A 21,013-nucleotide genomic window follows, 5' to 3' on the forward strand; every position below is an offset into this window, starting at 1 on the left:
GAGGGAGAGTGATTCTGGGTAACAACAGAGAATTAGGCAGAGACCAGAGAATCTCTCAAGCTGAATTAAAAATTTAAGACTTTGATCTAAGGGCAATGGATTTTGGTTATTTGGTTAGTATTTGGTTATATTTGCTATCTGTGTATGGATTTAATATTTAATATTTAAATCTTAATCCATAGGGATTGAATTTTTCCACGGGCTTTGAAAAGGGGGTAAATGTTAATTTTCTTTTCAAAACAGCTACTTTCCCAACACAACTTATTACAGTCTGTTCTTTGTTAATTTGCGATGCCATCTTTATCATATATAAAGCTGCTCTATAAACTAAAGCTGCCTCTGAATTGTTTATTCTGTTCATTGATCTATCTAACTATTCTTTCACTGACATCTCAACCTTTAAACTATTTGGCTTTATAACACCTCTTCATATTGAGAGAGTAAGTTTCCCTGAATTAGACTCCCATACAGCTCTGATTTGAATTAGAAAATTCTTATTTGAAAAAAAAAATTACAAATTTTCATACTGTCACTAGAATACCTTGGATCTAAATATAAAGTAAAATTCTATCCCAGTGTGTACAATTACAGAAAATGTAGCTACATTATACACTTCAGAATCATCTCGTTATTAGACAAGAGCAGCAAGAGCAAATACTTATTCAACATTACCACTGTGCCAAGCGTTCTATATGCATCAGCCTAGGTATCTAGTCCTCTTAGTGCTTGGTATCCTTCATATGGTCCCAGTCAACTCTGTTTAGAGACAAATACTTTAATTGTCCCCATTTTGCAGTTGAGGAAGGCTTAGATGGGTAACTTCACCTACTTATGGTTACTTGGCCAAGAGGAAATAGAGCCACATAATTTTTCTGCTTTACCATTTATCTAATATATAACAAGTATTAATTGTCCTTACCCTATACTCCCAGAACAATCTGTACAAATTTCTACCACTGTCTTTATAGCACTCGTGCAATTGTATTTGTCCATCTGTCCTGACACACATGAGAATGCAGGCTACTTATTTACGTCTATGCCCCAGTGCCCAACACAGTGATACCAACTTCAGTGGAATAAATAAACATTTGTTCATTGAATTAACTGTTTACCATTGCTTAAACTGTATAAGAAAACTAAGAAGATGTGAATGAAAGTCAAGGACAGGCATAACGAACAGCAAGAAAAAACAAAATTTAAATCTTCTACACAATCTTATCATACTTAATACTAAATGGCCTAACGCCAGTGATTCTGGTTTCAACCCCACTTCTGCTTTATCTTATGGAAGGTAAGGAATGAACATTAGCTCCAGAGAGAAGCTTCTTGGGGCCAGTGTAGATGTGCTCTAAGGACCAAACCCTAGGAGCAAAAGGAAACCTCCTGTGACAGCTTTGTGCTGACCAATACTAAGAATGTTCTGTGATTGGCAGCTGCAGACTTGAAGTTTATCTAAGTTTAAATCCTGGGTAACTATATATCCTTCATGAATTAGCTGGTGCCCTACACAGCTGTGACCCACAATGAAAAAGGAACTTATTATCTTCAGTTTAGATGTGTCGGTTATATTAGTTTCAGTGGCTTTTTATAAAATTTCCAACTCCTGGCAATCATAGATACTTTATCTTCTCCTCAGGGCCCATAATTATCCTATTAAAACCAATTATGAGTTTTAGTATCTCAGGAAATCTCCATCAGCTCAATAAATGTTTAAGAGGAAACTCAAAGCTGACACCATATTTTTTATTTCTAAGAACATTTCAGATCAGAAAAACAATCCAACAAGCTTTCTTTTGGGAGAGATCTCATCCTCTCATGCTACAGAGAAATGCATTTGTTCATTTCTTATACGTTAAAGGTATACTGAGCACTTACCATGTCCAATTAATGTGTGGTGCACAATGAGTGATACTTATATAAATAGACAATACCCCCGCAGGTGGGTGCTTATAATCCACAGGAAAATGAAAATGCAAAAATATTTAAATTATAATGTGATAAGGAATTTTATAAAAGATGAATCAAGTTCTGCAAAAGAACAGAGGAAGAACAGATTCATATGGTCTTGGTTGGGATGGATGAAGGCTTCATGGAGAAGGTCCACTATGAGATGCCTATAAAGGATGGATGAAAGTTTGGCTAGCAGACATAAGAAGAAAATGTCTATTGAATATGTTCTAACATCTAGACACTACCTATATATAATAGTATAACAGTAATAGCTAATTGTTATTGAAGAGATTCCATGTGCCATACACTGTGCTAAGGGCTTTACGTGCATTATTTCATTTAACCCTCAAACAATACCTTATGAAAAATATTTTCATTTAACAAATAAATGCTTTTTGAATACCTACCATGTGTTAGGTATTGCTCTCATTATTAATATTACTCTCAAAGGTGAATAAGTTGAGGTGTAGAGATCAGTAGACCTGGGATTTGAACCCACATGATCTGCAGTCTCGTAGCAGAGTACTATATAACCTCCCACAGTGAAGTGTTCTAAAGTCAGGCTGTCCAATACAGTAGACACTAGCCACATGTGACTACTGAGCACTTAAAATCTGGCTTGTCTGAATTGAAATGTACCACAAGTGGAAAATATATACATCTTGTTGAAGACTTCATTTTCTTTAAAATGTAAAATATCTTTAATAATTTGCTATATCACCTACATATAAAAATGATAATTTGGGAGTATTGGCTTAAGTATGTTATTAAAATTAGTTTGATCTGGTTTTCTGGTTTTAATTAATGAGGCTACTAGAAAACTACATATTACAAAATTTGGCTGACATTATAGTTTTATCGGACTGCTCTGGGGATTACAAAGGTGAGTAGAAAGATGCCCTCAAGGTGACTGCATTGCAGTCTAGTGGGGGAGATGGGGCTGTGTTTACAAAGTAGCACAATGCAAGGCATGTGATAACTGCCAAAGGAGGACATGGATACTGTTTCTTAAGAGTTTACAGAAGACAAAAATTTCTTCTGACTAGGATAATTGGATATCTTCACTGGTTTGGTTACAACTGAATTTACACAAAATTCCAAATCTGAATATTTTCTCTAACCCACAGGATACCATGGAAATGTGAAGAACTGCTAAAGCCCAAAAGAAACCTCTAAGTGTGATTTCTGATGGCTCAATCAACTACCTACATCGAGAGTGAGAATAAAATAGATCAACAAAATCCACGGCAGCTCCAGAACTCAATTAGCTCAGAACTGGTTAGTAAGCAGCAGAGTTCCTTCATCAAGTAAACATTTCTTAAGCTCCTGTCTAATGCCGAGACTAAGATATTAGATTCCACTCATAGTTAACTTACTGGATCCCTTTTGCCTTCTCTACTCACACATTACAGATGTGGTTAGGCAGAGAACTGACCAAAAGGTAGACAACTGGGTGTGAGTGGGGAAAGCAAGAGTCCTATGAGATCCACAAGTTAGTAAGTAGCCTCTGAATTAATTAGATCAACATAGCTCCATTGGGATTTCACTGGTTTTTCATTTTTGATTAATTTGAAAAATCATCTAATTTATGAACCGGCAGGATGTTCTGAAAGATAAACAAAGCTGTCTGCAATTTGAATTTCTCCTGACTTTGTCCAGCTCCAATTTCACATTTACCTCATTCTCTCAATTGTTATGGACTACTTGCTCTTTGACAACTTGAAGAACCAGATGTGCTTCAAACCAAGAGGCCAAATTCTTCTCCTGAGAATTCTCCTCCCTGGGAATTCCTATAAAAAGTGCTATAAAAAGTGAATCTTCCTGGCAGCATTTTGAAGGCGAGCTCTTTGCTCCACATGGCATCAAGTTACCTGGACCATTCAGCATTTATGGTTCTGGAGTTGTAACTTTCAAATGCAAATGTGATACAAGCAAGACTCCTTGACACATGAGAACATATTGAGATGTCATTGTAATTACGTAGGATGTAGACCTGGCCAGCAAGCCAGGACTATGTGCATGCAGGGGTAGTTTGCTTCAAGCCAGTTCTTCTCTCTCCTCAACTCCCGAAGGCCTAGCCAAGAATTGAGACAAACCGCAGTTGTGTGAGCACCTTCCTGGAATTGCAAACACTGACAACAAACTCTCCAGTGTGTGAGCCAATGCTAAGTCCCTGACATATAGTAGGCGTGCTTTTGACTTTAATTCTTACAGTGCTGCTAACTAGACATCATTCATTCTCATTTTAAAAATTAGGAAACTGGGGTACAGAATGTTGGCTAAGTTACTTGTCCAGAGTAGAACAAAGTTTCAAAGACAGCCTTATCTGAACCCACGTCCATGCTCCCAACTGTGGGACACAGTTCTTACCATAATATTTTCTATTTAACGGTGTATGAATGAATGCATCCTGTCCATCACTCCACAAAGTATTTGATATAACTGGGCAAATCAAGACATGACTGTTAGCTATCTGTAAAACGGGTTAATGATAACAGTCCCATCACAACATATGGTTGTTAAGTGGTCAAGTGTGCTTCTTTCTACATGTTTTATTTTGCCTAGTTATTCTCCATTTCCTTCAACAGAGTTTTAGAAATGGCTTGACAAGCTATCTAACTGCTCTAGGCCTCCATTTTCCATCTTCGAATAACACTAGCCTTGTGCTAGCACATGGGGTTGATGGAATGAAATAATGGATCTGAAAACTCTTTACTGCTAGGTGCTATACCAATATGACTTTTCAAGTAAGCATTGCAGCTGAGGAAGAGTTTAAGAATCAAGGGTTTTATTTTATATCTTCTCTTCACTCATAAGAGAGTAAAGTGAAGACAAATAAAACACTTCATTCCCTTGTTCTAATTTTTAGTTACCCACAAACTTGGGATGTACTTCTTTTAATTAATTCATTATGTTTCCATTGTTCACAACTTCAAGAGTCAAAAAACTGAACAACAACAACAACAACAAATAGCAGAATTCATTTCAGAACCTGCTATCTGGAAGAATCTTTCTGGAAAGATAGGTGGATACTGAGTGGTCAGCTTTGGGGATACTTAATAACAATCCCCAAGGTGTCATTTTCTGAACAGCTCCATTCTGTGAATAAGGTCAGAGAGTAAAGTGAAGCCCTCACAGGTAAATATTGAACCAGGTGTTAAAACGCCACCAGACACCATACATAAATAGCAGCTGCTGGAAGGAATGTGGAGATCTCATCACCTGGCAACAGCTCGGATTAAGGCTTCCTCATGAGAGATGGTGGGAGAAGGAGGAAGAAGAAAAATCAAACATCCATGGTGTGTGGCCAGGCCTCCATGTCTGCACATCAAACTTACCTCAAAAATGCAAAAGGGATTACTGAGGGACTGTTAGAAAATAGAAAGACCAGGGAAAGGGATTCTTCTGGAACAGGAAGTCGGAATGGAGTCAGTCTAGACTCTTCTGCAATTCTGATCTTCCTGTAAATGTTTGATGATCCAGAAATGCCAAATGGGGAACTCTGTACTGACATGGCTCAGCTTTTTGTTCTATAAAGTTTGTGCCAGTCACCATGTATGAGAGAAGAGAAGGAAGCTAGCACCTGAGTACCAACCATAGAACCATGTTCTATGTCATGTGCTAGGTGATTAGTTCCCAATATCTCACTTCATTCTTCCAAGAGTAACACAATTACTTCCAAGTTACATAGGGGGAGACTGAGGCTCAGAATGATGCTCAAGTTATGTAACTAGTAATTGATCAAATCAGGATTCAATTCAGGTATCTGTTATTCTAAACCCCATACTTTTTTTGCTTTACCAAATCCAACACTGTCCCAGCCGTAATTATTTCTAATGAAACTTGCCCCATTCCTGCTCACCCACCATGAAGCACATGGTACTCCAACTAGACTTGGCTAGTTTGAACCAAATTAAGCCATGAATCCTGCTCCCTAAAGATTTTCACTGGTAATACTCAATGCTCCATTTACTTTCTCTCTCTCTCTTCTCCCCCCTCTTTGGTACCCAACCAGAATTTAAAGTAGAACTTCTTAAACTTTATGTGGCCACACAGATTAGTGCTTGAAAGGGTTACTGAAAGCAAATAGTCCAAATCTTCTAATGTTACAGATTAGGAAACAGAGTCACTGAGGGATTAAGAGTATTTGCTTAAAGTCACATAGTAGTGAAGATAATAACAGAATCCAGGCCTATGTCGGTTTCAGGATATCTTGAGATTCTGAGTCTTGTAATCAAAGAGTTATAGAAACAAATAGAATATACATATATTTCAACCAGACAATGTTATGTTTATTGTTTCCATCTAAAGGGGTGACAAGATAGAGCAAACATGTATAATAACAAGGAAAGGTCTAGAATTTAAAGCTAGATATCTGGATTTAAAACTTTTATTCATTTGCTTTGTGATTCAACCCTAGAAACTTTGGTTTCCTTATCTACAAAATGGGAATATTAATCCCCACGTTAAGGATTTTGAGGATTTAATGAAACAACATAGGTAAAATATCTGGCACAGCCTGGTACATAGTAGCCATGCAAAAAGAATTCAGTTTTTCCCCTCACTTCTTACAAATTTAAGAAAAAAACAAAAGCAGTAATAGCACTGTTGCAGCATTTAATAACTTATTTTTTTCAGCACACTTAAATCCTAGAATTGTGGGTCACACTTGAAAGAAACAAAAAACTCAAAACAATGTTAGACATCTAAACAAAACATACAATCTGATCACTACTGTAGCATAAAAAATTCATATAAAAACATCCACAGTTACCACATTATTTACTCCTGTTGCCATATGACCATCAGCACCATGTCCCCATATGAGTACAACTTTTACTGTCCTAACTATGCTCATCACACACCCACAACACCAAGTTCTCACGTGATTCAGTCAACACTACTTTTCTTTGGCACAGCTTGGCCTCATACTCTTCCTCTTACCTTTTTCTTGCAAAAAATTTCCACTTAATCCTATACCGTATTCCCTGACTCCCTAAAACAGTATATATAGTCAAGTGTAGCAAAAATTAATGTGTATTAATTCAAATGTGGCCATACAACTATGAAAGCAACCTGGTACATGGCTAGGACCAGCCTGTTACTGGGCTTAGTTTGCTACTGGGCTCCAGATAGATCAAAGTCCAAGTCTGGAGTTCCCTGCTCTTCCACTCCCAAATCCTGCTGTCTGAGTCCTAGGTACCTAGGCTAGAAGCCAAGAAATGCACCTCTTTCCTCTTACTACTTTTCTTCAAAATGAATAAGAATGTGTTGTATGATTAAAAAAAAAAAGTACTTCAAGACTAAAGCCTTCTCAGGACACATGTTAGGAATTAAGATTCAAGATTTGGGTTTTTTTATTATTATTATATGGATTATATCTCCAATTTAACACTGTCTTCTTCAATCGGAATCACTGCATTTGACTCATAGCAAGTGTCAGGCCACTCTTTCTTTTCTAGGATATTAGTTCAAAACTGTCCGTGCTGATAATGACAGGAAATTGTCTCCAACTGTGTGTGCTTTGTCTGTTGGTTTTAATTGAGTGTATACTGAACAAATACTCATTGTCACTAAACTAATTCTGCTCAATCTTTCCGGCGTTTTCAGCAGGGAGAATGAGGACCAAAAAAAAGAGGGGGAGCAGAAGGAGGAAAGAAGGCAGGAAGATAGAGAGACAGAAAGAGGAAGGAAGGAAGGAAGGAAGGAAGGAAGGAAGGAAGGAAGGAAGGAAGGAAGGAAGGAAGGAAGGAAAGGCAGGGGAGGGGAGGGAGGGAAGAGGGAGGGAGGGAGGGAGGAAGGATTTCACACACTAAGACCCACAAAATGCTGGATGTCATCAGGAAAGACAGTAAAAAAATGGAAAGCATGGTCCCACACTTTATACAGGTGACTACAGGTCACTTTATAGAGACGTGGTTTCTTCTCTGGCTCTGCCTCACCTGTGCCCATCCTCCTGGGGCCACTGAGGTCAATCCTCAGAAACTCTAGGCCAGGGAACTCAGCAATAAGGTGGGTCACTGTGAACTCTCTAATCCTACATCATAGTTCCAATTACTGGGCTTCTTTCTTCTCCCCCTGATGAACCCCCACTCTTGCCTTCTAATTCTAGAATTTAGATTCATATCACTTTCCATGGTTAAATCCCTACCTTTTCTTGATTACCACCCAATATACCATTCTTCTAGAACAAAGTTATTATTATGAACTAAACATCATGAAAACTAAGCCTTTCTTATTTCATTTAAATCCTTACAGAATTCATTCAATATAAGTGTAATTATAAAAAGGAAACTGAAGAGGGGGTAACTCATCTAGTGTCATGCTACAGTAGTAAGGGGAGAATAGAATTTGACGTTATTTTTCACTCCAGAACCTATTCGTTTAAACTAAGCACTATAATGTCTCCCTTATTCTTGCCTTGCAGACACTCATAATCTAGCAGTGCATGGAGATAAGAAAATAAGTAACAGTGGTACATGATGACACATACATGCTACATTAACTTAGGAAGGAGCAATCCATTCTTCCTGGGGAAGGGGGAGACTTTATTTTTATGATGAGTCTAAAAAAAAGAGGAGGAAGAAGCATGAGGATGAGCATTCAAGAAAAAAGAAATGCACAAATGGCCAGTAGTAGTTTATGGTTAGAATTAAGGTGTTTGGTAGGAATAAGACAATAGAAGAAGATAAAAGGTTACTGGAGACTGATTAGGGAAGAATGTGAATTCACACTAATAAGTCAGGACATTGTCCTAGAATGATCATTCAATAAAAATTACCTTTTCCCATAGTTCAGAGAAGGAATGAGAGCTGAGAGAAACCAGAAACAGATAGGCCATAATTACAGTCCAGACTCAGCTGATGGAGCCTGATCCAGGTCTGCATGGCAGGTGGGAGGAGGGACAATCTGGAGGCAGGATTGAAAGTTCTATACCTGATGGCCAATTGGGTTATGAGGCTTGAGAGTAAAGGATGAGTTGAAAATCTCAGTTTAGGCAATAGTTTCAGGATGCTCATTATCCTCAAACTAAGGTATACATCTTGAAGCATTAAAAAGTACAATTAGACCAATGTTAGAAAATACTTAACAGTACAGTATGTTTATAAAATGGGTAAGATCATGAGCAGGTAGTCTAAAATACTACTTCTCAAATTTTAATGTGCATACAAGTGAAAGGAATTTTATTAAAATGTGTATTCTGGTTGAGTAGGCCTGGTTGAGGCCCAAGAACCTGCATCTCTAACTAGCTCCCAATGACACTGATGCTGAGGTTGGTCCACAGACCACGCTTTGAATAGCAAGGGTTTTAAAATGCAAAAAGGAGATTTTTGAGATGTTTTTAGACAGATGGCTATTATTACAGATGACTATGTAATAGATCAATAAAGAAAACTGGAAGATTTGAGGGTGCGTGGGCGGGGGGGGGAAGGGGCAAGATGCATCTTTTTTTGCCAGTGCTGCATGAAGGCCAGCCATGCCTTCAACGAGTGCCCTGAGTGCTGCTTTTGCAGAGGCCACAGGGACTCTGGATGTCTTGGCAGCTCTCCTGGGAAGTCTTTTCAATGTGTGAGATGGAAAGAATGAGACCCACGTAACTGCCGAGTTACTTCCATCACAGCCAAGAACATTCACCTTCTATAGAGTAAAGGTTTCCCTGGCTTCTTCCTTTGCCAAGACTCAAATACTCATACTGGAGATGGAGATGAAAACATTTTGCAGTCAGCTCCTTAAAGAATGCTGAAAATACACACAAGGGAGCTTTGTCCAAAAGTAAATAATTATTGTTTGGCAAGTGTTTACAACGGTGGATGGGACAATACATAAGTCCTGTTCTCTCTTTACCAAAAACTGCCTGCCAGCTTTTAACTTGCAGGTGTGTTGTTGCTTGTTTCAGTTTTAATCTAGTTTCATAATGAAGGTATTCAACAAAATCACTTTTTAAGAAATGCATGCTAACTTCCACCCAGTGAATTTACTGCTGTTTCTATAAAATTAAACTCCAAGTATTAAAAGTAACTTTAAAGGTCAGCTGAGACTGCCAGTGGTTCTATGCTGATATCCAACTAAATGATCAACTACCCTCTGCTTGAACACTTCCAGCGCTGGATGGCTCGCCACCATTCAGAGATTTCAGTACACCTGAGAGCTCTGCTGGACAATTCTAACTTTCATTTATTAGTCCTAGTTCTACTTTGTAGAGTCACAAAGAAAAATGTAACCTCTCTTTCAAATAATAGTTATTCAAATATTGAAGACAACTATCACAGGCCAACAGAATACACAGCTGTCCAGGTCAAAAATCATTAATTATTCTGTTCCTCATGTAAAATGAATTCAGATCTTTTCTCCATATGATTACCTGTACTCTAAAAGTACTTTAGTTTTCCTCTTAAACTGTGGTGTTCTCAATCAAAGGGAGAACCCCAAATGAGACTCAGAATAGCGTAAACTAAAATGTGCCCTTAACATCCTTTATACTAGTTACTTCTTTCCACCTTAGGGCATTCTAAGATCATATGAACAAGGCAGAAACAGAAAGAGACTATGGATATTGTGAAAGAAGGGTGTGAGTTCAACGATCTAGTTCCAACTCTTACTAGCTGTGTAAGCAAGTTATTTAACTTCTCTAAGTTTAAAATTTAAATTTACAAAATGGCAAAGATTACACTTAAAAATTAAAGATGGACATGAGATTTACAAATAAATATATGCATGGTGCCTAACGATAAATGCCTGGCACACAGTAGACATTCGATAAACTATAAATATTATTATTAATTTTGGTGTTTTGGTGAGGCATGTCAATCTATATTCCATTTATAATCTCCTGAAGATACTTAAATGCTTTTACATATCACATTTTACTAGCACAACTATTTTATTGTGAAACCAGGAACATAAATTTGCCTTTACCTATTTACCTTTATTTCTTCCAAACATTTATCTATTATTTCAGTCACCTGAATTCTTTATGGATGACAATTCTAGGATAAAGTACTTTAGCTAATATTTTTCTCAACTTTGAACTATATAAAATTCTGATTATTAACTGAACGGCATGTCACTGTTTAAAATGCTTTCAAAGAATGCAAGAACTTGTTTAAAAAGGAACACTACATCAAAAGCTAATGATGTACTGTATGGTGACTAACATATCATCATAATAAAAAATAAATAAAATTTAAAAATAAATATAACAAAAAAAACACATGGCATTGTTTAAAATGTAAAAAACAAACAAAAACTACACACACAAACACAAGGTTGAAGGAAGAGTCCTATGCCTCTAGAAATATCCTTCAGATAAACACTGACCCTTTGAAACTAGAGTCTAGGTAGGAGACTGTGACATCATAATGAAACCCAAACATGTATCATATATACCTAACCCACCAAAGAAAGAAATGATTCTACCATGGATGATTTACTTTTGGTGAACCCATGAAGTCTAATAATAATCATGGCTTCCTTTTCTAAATGCTTAGAACATCTCCCCCTTTTCTTTAAAGATTCTGTTTTGAACAGTTTTAGATTCATAGCAAAATTAAGAGGAAAGTACAGAGTTTTCCCACATACCTCCTGTCCTGATAGCCTCCCTCATTATCAATATCCCCAACCAGGGTGGTACATTTGTTACAACTATTGTTTGTAACAACTTATAATTGATACATCCTAATAACTGGAAGTCCTTAGTTTTCCTCAGGATTCACTCTTGGTGGTGTACATTCTATGGATTTGGACAAACGTATGATGACATGTATCTACCAGTGCAGTATCATACAGAGTATTTTACTGCACTAGAATTCTTCCATGCTCCACCTATGCATCCCTTCCCTCTCCTCAGCCCCTGGCAACCACTGACCTTTTTACTGTCTCCACAGTTTCAGCATTTCCAGAATCTCATATGGTTGGAATTAAATAGCAGGTAGCCTTTTCACATTGGTTTCTTTTGCTTAGTGATATGAATTTTAGTTTCCTCCAAGCCTTTTAATGACTTGATAGTCCATTTCTTTTTAGCACAGAATAATATCCCATTGTCTGGATCTACCACAGTATTTTGGTCCATTTACCTACAACATGTCTTCCCAATAATCCCTTTACAATTCTTGCCCAAAATTGAAAAAAAAAAGTCTCTGTCACTAACACGAAACTGAGGGATGATAAGAAAAAAATTACTTCACATACCACTTTCACAGAACGTCTAGTTAAAATAGGGAAGTATTTTCAAATATACACTACAGAGAAAATTATTCCAGGAAGATGTTCCATTTGACAGTTTGGAAATGGCTAAAAACATGAGAATGTCTTGGAGATTTTAAATTAAAAAGGCCTACTAAAGACTCTAAGAATTCTTACAGAAAAAAATTTCAATTTGTTGAAACGGAAAGTTCCTCAATATATTTAGTCACGAAATTATTCTCCTTAGGTCACAGACGGAAATATCCCTTAAAACTTCTTTAAATCAAAGATACTGAGGAATAAATCTCCCTCATACAATAAAAGAGGGCTATTTTAAGTATAAAGTTTGATTAGTTCTGACAAATATATGCACTCATGTGTAAGCACCGCCACAATTAAAGACAGAAAATATTTGGATCACCTAAAAAAATTGTCTTATGCCCCTTTACTCAGCCTCTGAAAGAACCACAATTCCAGGCAACTATTGATTAGATTTCCTTTTTCCAGAATTCCATGTAAAAGAAATCATATGGTATATACTCTTGTTTCTGGTGTCTCTACTCAGCTTAATGTTTTAAAGATTCAGTCATGATTTTATATATACTGGTAGCTCATTCCTTACTTTGCTGCTGAATAACCTTTAGTATTTCATCAGATGGATATCCTGGAATTTGTTTATCCATTCACCTCTAAATAGACATTTACATTGTTTGCATTTTTAGCTTTAATTTATTTCTACTTTCAGCTCTGTCCATTTTTGCATCATGTATTTTGAAGCTCTATTATTAGATGTATTGAAATGTTAGGTGTGAATGATGATTTAACCTCTTAATCATTAGGAAAATTCCCTCATCATCATGGTAATATTCTCTATTTTGAAGAATACTTTGTCTGATACTACTATGGCTATTCCTACTCTCCTTCGATTACTTTTATTTATTTTTAAGCCATCTATGGATTCATATTTAAGTGTTATTGCAGATAGTATATTTTTTATGCAGTCTGATAATCTCTGCTTTTAAATGTTATGTTTATACAACATATAGTTAATGTATGTTTATACATCTAGTTAATGTAATTATCAATATGATTGATTTCAATCCAATGTTATTTGTTTTCCATTTATCCCTTCTATTTTTACTCCTTTGTTTTCTGTCCTCTTTGGATTAAGTGAACCTTTTTATGATTCTATTTTATCTCTGCTATTAGTTTATTAGCTCTATATGCCCTTTTTTTTTTTTTTTAGTGGGTGTTCCAGAGTTTACATTTACGTCCCTAGCTTATCAAATAATTTGTCACTTCACATAATATGGTAAAATTTTAATCTCCCCATCCGGCTGTTCTGTGTGTTATTATTGTCACATATTTTATTTTTATTCATGTTATAAACCCTATGATATACTGTGTTTGGTTTTTTTTGCAGTAAACAGTGAATTATCTTTTTAAGAAAAAGAAGAAGAATCCCTAATATTTACTATTTCTGTTGTCTTTTGTTTTTTTTCTATAGATCTATGCTTCCATCTGGTATTATTTTCCATCTGTCCGAAGAACTTCCTTTAATATTTTTTATAGTGCAGGTCTGCCAACAGTGGATTCTCTCAGCTCTGGTTGTCTGAAAAAGTTTTTTATTTTGTCCTCATTTTTGAAATATAGTTTCATCGGATATAGATTTCTAGGTTGAAATTGTTTTTTCCTTAATAGCTTTAAAAATGTCTTTCTATTGTTTTCTGGCTTCCTTTGTTTTGGATAGGTGGTGTGAATACATTCTTATCTTTTCTTTTCCTCTATGTAATTTGTCTTTGTTTGGGTTTCTGGACTCCTGATGGGAGTCCACTGAAATTCTGGATTTGTGTGTTTATAGTTTTCATCAAATAATGGAAATATTTTCAACTGTTTTTCTCTAATATTCTTTTCTACACCCTCCTCCTTGAATTTCAATTACCCATTAACAAAGTTAAATGCCTTGGTACTGTTTAACAGATTACTGGGTCCCTCTTAAATTTTTAATTCTTTTTCTCTCTATGCTATCTTTTGGATTTTTGTTGTTGTTGTTGTTACTGACTTCCAGTTCAGCAATCTTTTCTTCTGTAGAATCTAATCTTTTATTAAGTCCATCCAGTGAAGTTTTCATTTCACAACTCAGCAAGACACCATGTTGTGCCTGACTTCTCCCTCCCTATGCTATGGCTCCTAAATTGCCCCTAGGCAGGAAGCCAAAGCAATCACAGGATACCCCTCGTGTGTTCCCCTTCCCTCAGGAGGCACAGCCTGCAAAGCCTCTTTCTTGTCCAATGGATGAATATAATTGTTTCACGGATTTTACCCAACGTTCTAGCTGTTTACAGTGGAATGGCAAGTCCCATATCAGTTTCTCCTTCATGGCCAGTAGCAAAATCTCATCCTGTGCAATTTTGGGAAATGCTAAACTAGAAAATTTATGTGGATACTTTAGGCCTGTTTTTATATTTCTGAGTCATTACTCTCCAATAATTTATTAAGAGAATGATAATTAATTCATAAGAATTTAAAAATGAGAAGTCTCTAACTTAAATTGGTATTTAATAGCCAGAAGACAAATTGCATGCATATCATTTGAGGAGGAAAAAGCTTAAATTAAGTCAGAATATTTTAAGTACAACTGATTCAGGACACACAATGAGTAATATTATATTGTGTTTAATTTATCAGAAATTCTTACTTCTATATTAAAGAAATGGCTCTTTCTTAGTTCCAAAATTAAAATACTAAAACAGGTATCAAAAAGATCATCCAATATTAGAACTAGAAGGAAATTATGCACAATACCTTCCAAACCTCACACTTTACAGCTTTGGAGTGTAGAGTCAGAGAAGTTAAATTACTTTTTCATTCACCCAAAGAATGCAGCTTGTTATTGGAATTGCTGATAATACCTGATCCCCAGTCTCATGTACCACACAGGATTTATTCCTTCCTCCCTCAAAATTTAGAGTGTGCTGAAATATATAGTGCTGTAAAACTAATCAATATAAACAAATAGTTTGTTATCTTTCTAAAAATTAGAATTATTTTTCAATTATCCTTAGTCTATTATCATTAAACTTTTAATTAAGCAAATACTAGATTAAATTCTACTACATCATCTTTTGTAACAATTATTGCTTTTACAAAAATCAAGCAGCCAAATTATGGTGCAAAGGAAGTGAGAGATATATTTTTTAAAAACCATTTGTTTCCCCTGCCCACTCTTTAGCACTATATGCTATTACATTGAGTTAAAGTCCTAGAAAATAGTTATTATTTGAGCCCATGGGGAATTTGCAAGGAATTACATTTTTTATCAAGAATCATATGTCCTTATAAAATATCTGATCTCTTCAAGAGGTCCCTTAAGGTTTTATTTTTACAATCTTACTTAGCAAGCATTTAAGCAAATAATTCATCTGACTGAGTTGTCTACATAGTTGAATTAAATCTTGGCAAGCTTGTGTTAGACAGATTAAGTAATGACCTAAATGATGTTCAAACAATTCCGAATTAGCTTTCATAAAATAAGCTTATAATTCCCTTCAATTATTACTAACACTCTATTACCTCACCTGCTTGAAAAATGGACATTGAGTTTAAAAAAGAGGAGGTGCCATAGTAAATGTAAGCTAAAAAGTGACCCACAGCTTTTGATCCCCAAAACACTTCCCACTGGTTTTACCAATGCTCCATTTCAGTCTTTCCCTCTAGTCCAGCATTAACTGAAAAACCACTGTTAAAATGCATGTTTGAGACAAAACACATAGCTCAAGTTTGTTATCAGATGGAAAAAGCAGAGTATCAAGCTCAGAGGAAATGAGTTTCCAAATATGCATTTATACATTTTAGTCAGTAGATAATTACTGAGTACCTACTACATGCCACACATTGTGCTAGGAAATACATTAATGTTCAAGCTATAGCGATGATTAGTAATCTATATTATCTGTCCATTTGTCTGTTTAGTTGTTGCCTGTCTCCCCCACTCACCATCAGTAAACACTGGAATGGAAACTCAATCCACACTCTGTAAATCTTGCTCATCATTATATCCCTTGCCACTATATTGGTTTCTGCCATATAGGAGGCAATCAATATTCGTTGATTGATTAAATGAGTGGCACTTCCCTGTCCTCACCAGAGTCCAGTGTTAGGGAGATAGTTGAGCAAGTTGATAACACAAGACACAGTTCAGGCAAGGGAGTGGTTAGAAATTTTCAGAATGTTTTACTACGATCTATCAGTATTCTATGATTCTGAATTTTCTGGATCTTCATGTAAATACTAAAGGAGAATTATTAATTTATATACATATATCAATTTATAATTTTAGTGGTTTTTTCCAGATCTCTATTCCATCCTATTGTCACAGTAATAAATATGCCAGAACAGACATTAGAATCTCAGAACCCAAGAATTAGAGGGGAAAGGAGAAGGAATAAGAGCAATCTGGATGGAATCAGGCCCCGGGCAATCCCTCCTCTTACTTTGGGTCCACCTCGAGGGCAGACTCACCAGTGTGTTCCTTCTCAAGAAAAAAAAAATCCAAATTCAAAAGAATTAGTGAATAACACAGATTTTATGGACTATTTCTTAGGAAATCAGAAGAGAAAGTTACACCACATCAAAACATCGTTACCATCACTATTTAATACCTCTTCCCTCTCCCAAAGTACTTCCTCATCCTTGTTCAGCCTCTAGAATATACCCTCTCTGTTGTACCAAGCCATTTCTCACCCTCAATTTGCATGTCCCACTAAACAAAGCAGAGGTCACCAACAAACACCTGTGTTCCTTGGTCATGCCCTTCAAGGACATCAAGTCGTCTGGCACACAAGCATACTTTGAGTGCATGGATAAGTTCGATCTGTGTTTATACTTCTTCTAAAGAATGTTTCAAAATAATAGTACGTCTACTTTTTAGCTAAGGAAACTAAGGCTTAGAGAGTATAGGTAACTTGGCTAAAATGGGATAAGGCAAATAGCAGTATAAATTCAAAACCACATGTACCTGTCTCCAAATTCTGTGCTACCTGTTAGTTTCTACATGCTTCATAATAATGGCTACCCTTAATTGAACACCTGCCTGTGTGAAGCACTTGTGTTACACATTTCATACATATCATGTAATTTAGTCCTCACCCTGACCCAACTATGAGTAATGTTATTATCCCCATTTTACAAATGAGAAATCTGAGGCTCAGCAAAGATAAGGCACTTGCCCAAGCTCACAGAGCAAGAAAGTAGTAAAGGGAAGATACAATCAGATATATTTGACTCCTTCATTTCGTTACATTCCAAGATACCACACTGTTGAAAGAGAACATAGTGATACCCCAGTTCAACATTCTACATCAATATAGTGAGTCCCTTTGCAGGCATTAATGAAAGATAATTTTCTATGTAACCCTTAACAGTGAAAAGGAGCTCACTATTCCATGATCAGGACCACTTCTAAGGAGGAAATAAGTTGCAATAAGAAACTTACTTCTTTTGAGGGACCTCCACACTGTTTTCCAACGTGGCTGTACCAACTTGCATTCCCACCAACAGTGTAAGAGTGTTCCCCTTTCTCCACATCCTCTCCAACATTTGTTGTTTCTTGCCTTGTCAAATTTTGCCATTCTAACTGGTGTAAGGTAGGTATCTCAAGGTGGTTTTGATTTGAATTTCCCCTGACGGCTAATGATTTTGAACATTTTTTCATGTGTCTGTTAGACATTTGTATGTCTTCATTGGAAAAGTGTCTGTTCCATATCTTCTGCCCATTTTTTGATTTGATTATTTGTTTCTCGTGTATTGAGTTTGAGAAGTTCTTTATAGATCTTGGATACCAGTCTTTAATCTGTAGTGTCATTTGCAAATATCTTCTCCCATTCCGTGGGCTGCCTCTTAGTTTTTCTGACTGTTTCTTTGGCTGTGCAGAAGCGTTTTATCTTGATGAAGTCCCACAAGTTCATTTTTTCTTTTGGTTCTCTTGCCTTTGGAGATGTGTCATGCAAAAAGTTAAAAACAGAGATACCCTATGATTCAGCAATTGCACTACTGGGTATTTACCCCAAAGATACAGATATAGTGAAGAGAAGGGCCATATGCACCCCAATGTTCATAGCAGCATTGTCCACAATAGCTAAATTGTGGAAGGAGCTGAGATGCCCTTCAACAGACGAATGGATTGAGAAGATGTGGTCCATATATACAATGGAATATTACTCAGCCATCAGAAAGAATGATTACCCAACATTTGAAGCAACATGAACAGGACTGGAGGAGATTATGCTAAGTGAAATAAGTCAAGCAGAGGAAGACAGTTATTATATGGTTTCACTCATTTATGGAACATAAGAAATAGGAAGAACGGTAGGAGAATGAAGAGGGGGTAAACAGAAGGGGGAATGAACCATGAGAGACTGTGGACTCTGGGAAACAAACTGAGGCCTTCAGAGGGGAAGGGGGTGGGGGACTGGGATAGGCCGGTGATGGGTATTAAGGAGGGCACATATTGCATGGAGCACTGGGTGTTATACACAAACAATGAATCATGGAACACTGCATCAAAAACTAAAGATGTACTGTATGGTGACATAACATAATAAAAAATTTAAAAAAGAAAAAGAAAAAAACTTACTTGTTTTGAATCAAAGGCTGCCCTTCTTTATTTTTTTTAATGATTTTTTATTATATTATTTTAGTCACCATACAGTACATCCCCGGTTTCCGATGTAAGGCTCAATGACTCATTAGTTGTGTATAACACCCAGTGCACCATGCAATACATGCCCTCCTTACTACCCATCACCGGTCTATGCCCTTCTTTAAACTTACGGATTCTATCGTTCTGTTCTAAAGAGAGATAAATAATTTTCTCTAGCTCTCTTTCACAGCATAGCTCTTCCAGTATTCCATTCATTTTCAACTACTTAGAGTGTACTCACCATAGCTATAGGGTGTGCTCAATGCTGTGAATATAATGGTGAGAACAAAGACACAGTCTCTTATAGCTTACTGATTTAAGCAGACACTAATAACATAATTATGCAAATTGATATATAACTGCAAAATGTGATAAGTAACATGGGGAAAAATACAGGAGCTTATGAAAGTGTATTCTAAGGTGCCTTAGTGCAACTGGGTTAAAATGGGTGTTCTGAAAGAACTCCCTGAAAAGGAGATATTTAAGAATAAGAATAAGAATTAGAATAAGCAGGAATTAACAGAGCAAAGATAATTAAGGAGTGAAGCAAGGCAATGAGATTTAGTACAGAGAACAGTATACAAGTCATTGTGGCTGGAGGAAGCATAGGACCTTCCAATAATGACAGGAAGGTCAGTGAGTCTGAACCCAGGGAGTAACGGAGAGGATCAATGAAGTTAAGGCTGGAGAGAAATACAGGATCCAGTTCATACATGAAAGTCTATATACACAGCAGCAATAATTTTGATCTTCAGTAACAACAAGTACATTTGACACACAGATCCTGGTTTCTAATACCATTCTCCAATAAAGGGAACCAAGACTTCCTGGAGAAAGAATTAGAATAGGAAATATATTAGGTGAACCAGTAGCAAAATGTAGTGCCAGAAAGTAAGGAAGTGCTCAAAATAAACAAACAAACATACAGAAGACGATGGATGGATGTCAAAGGGACACAGGAGCCAAATGAAAGAGCTTCTTTTTTTTTTTTAAGATTTTATTTATTTATTCGACAGAGATAGAGACAGCCAGCGAGAGAGGGAACACAAGCAGGGGGAGTGGGAGAGGAAGAAGCAGGCTCATAGCAGAGGAGCCTGATGTGGGGCTCGATCCCATAACGCCAGGATCACGCCCTGAGCCAAAGGCAGACGCTTAACTGCTGTGCCACCCAGGCGCCCCCAAATGAAAGAGCTTCTAATGGCCAAACCTGAAACAATTTGAGCAAAATATTAAAGTAGCATTGGATTATAACCCAAAGTATAAAATAAATATTCATGAGCCCATGCTGTTATAAATAAATAACTTAATAAATACATAAGTGGCAGAGAATAGACACATCTCCCTGTGCAGAAGAATTCCAAATAACTTATGTATATACTTTGCCCTCATGGAAGTAGATCATGACTCCCATTCCTTAAGAGTGAGCTGAACATAGTTAGGAAACTATGGGGGAATGGGGGTGGAGGGAAAAGAAGAAATTTACGGAGTAGAAACCTGACAAACACTACCTCAGCAAGGTGATCAGGATCAACACTGACAGACATAGGACACACTAATGGCATGTACCCTTGATATGATGTGTTGAGAATGGAACTTAACTTCTGTGGTCTTCCTTGCAAAACCCATATCCCCACTCTAAACACACACACACAAATCAGATAAATCCCAAAGGTGGGATAGTATACAAAATACCTGACCAGTAGCCCCCACAAATGTCAGGGTCATTAAAAACAAGGAAAGTCATTAAAAACTGTCATAGCCAAGAGAAACTTAAAGAAACAGGATAATTAAATGTACTGTGGTATCCTGCGTAGAATCCTGAAACAGAAAAAAAAAAAAAAAACAAACAAAAAAAGACGTAAGATACAAATGAAGGAAATATGAATAAAGTATGGACTTTAGTTAATAATAATGTATCATAATCAGTTCAGAATTGTGACAAATGTAACATACTAATGTAAGATGTTAGTAATAGGGGGAATTTGATGTGAGTATATGAAAACTCAGTATAATCTTTTCAATGTCTGAAAATTTAAAACTATTCAAAAATAATAAAATGTTTTTAAAAAACAGGAAGGAAGGAAGGAAGGAAGGAAGGAAGGAAGGAAGGAAGGAAGGAAGGAAGGAAGGAAGGAAGGGGAGAGAAGAAAAGAGAAGAGAAGAGAAGAGAAGAGAAGAGAA

Source organism: Ursus arctos, unplaced genomic scaffold (genome assembly GCF_023065955.2).
Source record: "Ursus arctos isolate Adak ecotype North America unplaced genomic scaffold, UrsArc2.0 scaffold_22, whole genome shotgun sequence".
In the NCBI taxonomy this organism is placed as follows: domain Eukaryota; kingdom Metazoa; phylum Chordata; class Mammalia; order Carnivora; family Ursidae; genus Ursus; species Ursus arctos.